General features: G+C 40.0%; 1 protein-coding gene across 13 annotated transcripts in view; it reads left to right on the top strand.

The window, feature by feature from the left end:
• Positions 1 to 7,579, top strand: part of NCALD (neurocalcin delta) — a 370,180-nt gene that overhangs the window by 266,363 nt on the left and 96,238 nt on the right. The window lies entirely within an intron of this gene.

Raw genomic sequence — 7,579 nt, 5'->3', positions numbered from 1 at the left:
ATTCTAGAAGAGGTCAGAAGGAGCACATGGCAAATCAAACTCCAATAAAAAATATACATATAAAAAAAGGAGCACATGGCAATTCCCACTTAGTTCACTGTGTAAGGGCTCACCAGTTGACTCCTGGGCAGAAGGAAAGATGCCTGGGGGTGTATGCCCTCAGGATGATTCTCTGGGTTTGTGGACAGGCTACTCTGAGCCCACAAAGCAAACAACCTTTTAGGGGAAAACAAGTCTGTCTAATGCATCGCAGTTTTTCTTTAAAGAAAATATACAGGTATAAAAATGGGAAAGAGGACAGAAGGGAAACGATCTACTTAGAGTTTCAAATATCCTTTGGTAAGTTTCATCCAGTAGGTTATTACAATTCTGATTCTCTAGGGAACTGGAGATTAATTTGAGAATGGGTACATATAAAGTAGTGGACTTAGCTGGGTTAAGATAATTTATATGACATAGGTAGATCTTCCTGAGCAGTAATCATTTCTTTCACTGGTGTGGCTTTTCAGTTCAGAGACCATTCTTTTGTCAGTCTTACAAGGAATTCCTCCTCTAAGACTAGCATTCTTCTCATTAGACCAGTGGCCTCTAAAATGGGCAGCCCACTAGCTCACTACACTCTAGAGGGTATGCAAGATAATCCATTGCTTGCAAAAAACAAACAAACAAACAAACAAAAAGATCTTTTTTCTAAAAAATAAAAAGAAGAAGAAATAAAAAAGGAAAAAATAAAGCTTTATTAACATCTGTCAGTTTGTATGTCAGGCAGCCCTGCATCACATATTCCTAAGTGTGGTTTCCTGAGGATTGAGGGGTTTCCAACATGTCAGAGGCAGAGCCAATGCTTCTGTTACTCCTGGTATACGCTCATCGTCAGCACTTATATGATACCTAAAACAATGACAATCTCATCTGAGCTAGCAGGTTGCCAAAACAGTTTTGCAAAATGAATTACCTTCACTATTCTTGATGAAGAATGTCACCCCAAGTATCCTTTGTATCTTGTAACATAAACTCAAGAACATTAGGAAGCCATCATGAATAGCAACTCATTTAAAAACTAAACATCCAGAACATGAAAACAAACCTCTGCAGTTTATCATCCCCTCCGCCAGTGGCAGGTAAAGATTTTATTTTTTTAATTAATCTCTACACCTAACATGGGGCTTGAACTTAAAAAAAAATACATTTCTTCATCAGCTCATACTACTGGAATAGAGGTAGAAAATACCTCTATTTTTGAAGAATATTTGAAGAAGCAAGGAATAGACTAGATGATGCAGTGTGGGATGTTCACTATATAGTGGTATGAAAGCATGTATGTTGTCGATATGTTCCAGCTTAGAGTATTTGCTAGATACTATTTCAATTCAGAATAATGAGAATTTTAATTCAGAACTTTAAAGAACTATTTAATGTGTGTGTGCACATGTGTGTGTGCATGTGCATACATGTGCATGTGCGTATTTGTGCATGTGTGTGTACAGGGAATGCTATATCCTCAACAATTAAATTTCTTCTTTAATTAAAAAGCATTTTATGGAAAACCTAGAGGAATATGACCACCAAGACAAAGATAGGATCAGATGAAAGTCATTCCCTGACTCATCCACAGGAAAGCTTTTATAACAAAGTAGTTAATGCCAAAAATATACAAAATGTTAACTTTATAAAAACCAGACCTTTAAAGTACAGTGGAGTCTTTATAACTCTGTAAAATGAAATGGATAGTGACCATGACAATCTTGTGTAATACATAGAAGTTCCCTGTAAATTCCTTTATCTTCTGTCAAAAAATTAAATGAATTGTTGCACTCAGGATGACTTATTCATTTTTCTTTTGTTAAAAGATGAGAACCAATAGGCTGACCTTTCCTGCAATGACAATTACACTATCTAGAAAAATAACTTTGAGAGAAATAAAATTAACACTTAAAACTATCATGAAGAATAAAAGTGAGAAAGAGATATGACTATTATCTAATTGACCCATGAAGAGTGTGCTCAGGTGAGTAGAGTATTTGCCTTCCCAAAGCCTGTCGCCTCTGGCTAGGTCATGTGCCCTTGTCTTTCATTCTCATAAAAGCCCTGTTTGCAATCTACCCATTCATCCACCTATCTTTCCATCTATCCATCCTGTCATCCATCTATCCATCCATCCATACATTCATCACCCTTCAATCCAACAAATAATGTGTTCATCACTTACTAGATGTCAGCATTCTAGACAGCGGGAATACAAAATAGTGAACAAAACCATCAATTCCAGCACTCTTGAAACTTACATCTTATGTAGGGGAAATAAATAATTTTTAAAAATGAGTAAGTCACATAATAAGTTAGATAATAAATGTTATGGGGGAAAAACAAAAGAAGGAAATCAGGTGTGCAAGGGAATACATTGTAATTTTTAGTTTAATCATCAGAGAAAGCATCACTGAGAATGTGATGCTTGAATAAAAATTTGCAGGATGTGAGAGGGTAAGTCCTGCAGATGCCTGGAGAGAGGGTTTATGATGAAGAGGGAACAGTAGGAAACAGTAGCCCTGAGGAAATATTGTGCTTTGGGCTTAATTTAGGAGGAGAGGAAGCGGCTGAGATCAGACAGGTGAAGTCCTGGGGGTGGGACTGGCAGTGGCAGACAATGTGGAGTGTTATGGGCCTTGCAAAGTTTTTTGAATTTTAGTCCAAGTGAGATGGGAAGTTCCTGGAAGGTTCTGTGCAGAGGACATGACTTGGTCTGACTTCTGTTTTAACAGGAATGCTTTGGCTGTGCTACAGAGAATAGACTGAATGGGGTGTCTTAGTCTGCGCGGGCCACTGTAACAAAGTGCCAGAGACTGACTGGGTGGCTTATCAACAACAGAAATTTATTTCTCAGAGTTTTGGAGATTGAAAGCCCAAGATCAGGATGCCAGCATGGGTGGGATCTGGTCAGAGCCGTTTTCCAGGCTATTAGACTGCTGACTTATCCTGACATGGTAGAAAGCAGAGAAGGGGAGCAAGCACTCTTGTGACTCTTAGAGGAGCACTAATGCCATCAAGAGGGCTTCAATCTCATGACCTCATTTCACCCTAAATACCTCCCAAAGACCCCAGGTCCTAATGGCATCCCACTAGGGTGTGGGGTTTCAACATACCAATTTTGGCAGAGTGGTGGACTACACAAGCATTTAGTCCATAACATGGGGCAAGTGCAGAAGTAGAGGCCCGTTAGGTGATCAAGGTGAGAAATGGTCCGCGGTGGCTTGGGCCAGAGCGGAGGTACTGGGCGGTGGTTGAATTCTCTATCCCTATGTTATATTGAAATTATCTATTAATTCTTTCGTCCCCTCCACCTGCACAGTGCATTCCCAGCACCTATGACAATGCCTCACCTAGAAAAATCATAAAATCTCCTTTTTGGAAATAAGTTGTGCCCATTTTGTGGGTTCTACTGAATTAATTCTCAAGTTGGTGCTGTCACACTTCCCTAGCTCTCAGGCTGTTCCCTATGTTAATGCAGTGAATGGTCGATCCTCAAGGACAAGCCCTCCAGACAATGACCCCCGCCATCCTGTCCTGCGCACACTGGAAGTAGAGGAGCACCCTTACTGTGTGCTGAGTTAATTGAATGACCCAGCCTTCTGCTCAGAGCTGACAACAGATGCATGAAATGGGCTGAGGCTTGCCTTTTGGGAAGTGCTTTTTGGGAAGACAGTGGTGACCTCCAAACCTGGAGGAATCAAACAGGACGATCAAGTTCGGCAAGCCGCATCTGTGGCTGTAGTCACACTGGGCCACTTCATAAAAAAAGGAGAGGAGGAAAAATGCCTATATAATTGCCTCTTGGAAAAGATTCCGTGTCACATTTCAGAAGCAGAGTTCATGGTGTAATGATGCCGGTAGTTAAGAACATCCAGATTTCTCCCATCATGTGATTTACTATTAGTTTGCGTGGAATGATGATGGCCTCTGTCCAGTCTGACTACCATAGTGTGGCACACTCAAAAGAGCTTAGATTTTTCAGATCAAACAGACACAGATTCAAATACCGGGTTCATTTCATTCTTTTGCTACTTGCATCAATTTGATTACCCCCAATTTTGTCACCTGTAAGAGGGGATAATACTTTCAACTCACAGCATTCATGTCAGGATTAAGTCAAACCGTTAATATGAAAGACTTCTACACTGCTGGGCAATTAATAGCGAATTCTTCGCCCTTTTCAGCTGGTCTTATTGCTGAAAGGAAGCAGTAAATTTAATGAGCTTACTATCTGAAGAGGTGGTAGGAGCAGTGGTTCAGCCAAAAAAAAAAAAAAAAAAAGTAAGGATTTATATAAAGCAAGAGGATAAATATAAACATATAGTGGGTTATTAAGGGAAAACAGGATCTGTGCATATTTGACCCCAGTATGGTGGTTTTATTTGTAATTTGGAAGCTGTTGTCATGCTGTGAGAACGACAGCGAGAATGTTTCCTTCATGGACACAGCCTTGGGCACCATGAAGACTGTGGTACAAAAGGCCAATGGAAACTGACAGTGCTCAATAGATAGGGAAGTTGGCGCTTATCAGTAAGAAATACTGCCAGTAATAATAACATATTCCAGTTTCTATATAGAGGCTGGGAATAGGCCAAGATCACAGTTAGAACAGAGCATAGGTTCTGTGCTCTACTTACAGAAGGTTTTTTTTTTTTTCCTTGTCTTATTTTTGAGATCAGAACAAAGAAACAATTGACTGGATATAGAAGTTTCATGACAATTAAATGACATTCTGTTCAGGATAATTGTAGATTTACATTGTTTCCTTTTGACAGCTGATCAAAGGGAAATAAAAATTTGCAAGGCAAACTGCCCCTGTGTGGATCAATAAGTAAGCTGCTTACATTTAATTTTCTTCCTAGGATTTTGGAAGGCAGACTGAGAGATCTTTCCAGAATTTTCTTTCTCAGTTGACTCTTTTGGCATTGCCCTATATAATTACTTCAACTGTGCTGCCAGTGGGTGGTTGTCATCTTCCACTACACTCAGGGGACTTTATGACTTCTCTTTAGGGCTTTTCTGTATTCCGATCTTAACCCCCAGTTAAGTACATTAACAGCACATTCTGATTACAGTCTTGAATTTTCTAGTATTTTGAGAACATGTCAAATGTGTAAATACCCGTCGGCTCCTTCTCCTTTCTGTAGATGATTTTTTCCCATGCTGTTGGCCTTAAGAAGCCTGGAGACTGATGATCTTTACATCTGTATTTGCTCAAAGTCTTGCCAGGATTGGCCACAAATACTGTTAATACCTTTGTCCTAAACAGTTCTTGAAATTGTAAGGGGGACCAAACACAGGATGTTGGTTGGACTGGTATTTTCCAATGGCAAGGCTTTATATGTAGTTCTTGAAGGAAGAACATTGGTGGTAAACAGAAGTTCCAGGACCTCATTTTTCAACCACTTCCAGACTCTGTCTTTGTCTTCTCTTTTGATTAAGTAGAGAATTTCATGGCCTTGCTAACAGCAGGAAATTTTTTTTTCACATTTTACATGCACACTATATTTCAATTTCCTAAAACTATAACTACTTGCCAAAAATATTCAGTCATTCTATGAGGAAGTACCATTTGTCATCAGAAAACTTTTGAACTCTACATAAACGTAAAATATCAAAGGACATTTTTATATCCTCACATGGTTCATAAAAACAATTAGGCTGCATTTTATGGACTTCGTTGGGGTTGAATATGACTCCAGTCATCAGAAAGGGATTTCTTACTCATTCTTTGACTAATTTAATCAATAAAGTTTTAATTAGAAAGATAGGAACTATGTTAGGTATGTCAAACAAAGGAGATTTAAAGCAGGGGACTGATTTTAAAAGTAAAGCCTGAAGGAACAAAAAAGGGAAGATGGGTGAACTCAGACACCAGGTGAACTCAATCTGCTACTGCTGGAAGAAGACACAGGGCGGCAGTGGTGCCCCAGAGCCCAGGCGCACACTCATGCAGCTGCTGGAGTCTGCATCCACTTCCAAACCTCCAGCTGCTCCTGCAACAGCCAGGACCACTGGAACCCACCTGGGCTGGAAGGAGCCTATCCTTCCAAACCGCCCACTGCCGCCTCTGTCAGAACAGACCCACCCTGCTATACCTGTGGCCCAAAGTAGAAGGGACCAGTGGCTTCTCTCCTCCAGACACACACCAGTGTCTCCCACTGCTTGGATCTAATTGGCAGTCAGTTGACAGGATCCTGGAGAGTGGAGCTTGTAGGGTCTACTCCCTGCAAAACAGAACTGAGCATAGAAGGAAAGGAATGGAATTAAGGGCAAACAGGCAAGGGACCAGCTCATTTCTCTCCTTCACACAGAGATGAAATGGGTTCTAGATGAACCTGGAATGGAACAACTCAGTGTATCACTCGACACCTCCCCACTTCATGAATAAGTAGATGTCCACATGGCTTTCTTTAAATTCTCCAAAGTCTTTTAAATTTTAAATAGCTTTCATTTATTTGATATTTAAGGATGGGATATGACTGGGGAAAAAAAAACAAGCAGTACATTCTGTAGTTATCTTTTATGACTTGTTTCTCTAGAAAAGTTTTGGAGGGAGGCAACTGACATTGACCTATGTGTTTACAAAGATGCCAGGTGCTGCACAGATACTTCTCATTTAACACTTACAACAACCTTATGCGTTAGGAATTACTTTTATCCTCCCAGAAAACTGTGTCTCAGAAAAAGATTCACAGTTCTTCATTTCCAGAGTCGGTGCAAGAACTTTGCCTAACGATTTCCAGCCGGTATGTGGTGGCCTATCTCCTGGGAAACATTAAGATTTTTTACTCACAACCCAGGGGATACCAGGATATAGAGAGAACAGGATTTGTAAATAGGTTGCCAAGATATTTTTCCCACTGTAATGTTACTATGAGTTCAAAGAAACCGTGTACAATCCAATGTGTGGAGATACCCATCCTGGGCTTCTAGAGCTCTCTGCTTGGATCTCCTTACCGCACAGGGTTCTGTATGGCTTTTATGATATTCATTTGCTTGGACAAAGCCCATGAGGAAGGGAGGAATTTAGGTAGAGATTAACATAGAGTTGATATCATCACATCTCACCAGAGTAGATTAGGAATAGGCGAGAGAGAGATCTGTTTTGGAAGGTGCAAAGCTGTGTCTGGTAGGGGAGTGAAATCTGAGTCTCAGTGAGTTGAGAAGCAGAGGTCCTAAATATAATACACAGGCAAGGAAATACAAATGAAAACACTTTTGTGAAAATATGTTCAACCTATCCAGTAGGAAATAAAAATCCAAGTGATGACAGTTACTATTTCATTTATTAAGCTAAAAACAATAAATAAATGAATGAATGAATGAGTGGCTTGTATATATAAACATACACATCTGTTGCAGTGCTGACAAGCCTGTGGAGAAGAGGTATATTCACTTCTTGCTAGTGGCAATTAAAACCATTAATTTATTTAAAGTTTGAAGGGGCACCTCAGTGGTGCAGTCAGTTAAGTAATTGACTCTTGGTTCTGGCTCAGGATCATGAGATCTCAGGTCGTGAGATCGAGCCCTGCATTGGGCTCAGTACTCA

The sequence above is a fragment of the Canis lupus genome, chromosome 13, assembly GCF_003254725.2.
Source record: "Canis lupus dingo isolate Sandy chromosome 13, ASM325472v2, whole genome shotgun sequence".
In the NCBI taxonomy this organism is placed as follows: domain Eukaryota; kingdom Metazoa; phylum Chordata; class Mammalia; order Carnivora; family Canidae; genus Canis; species Canis lupus.
Note: the sequence above shows the minus strand (reverse complement) of the source record. Positions and strands in the feature narration are given on the sequence as shown.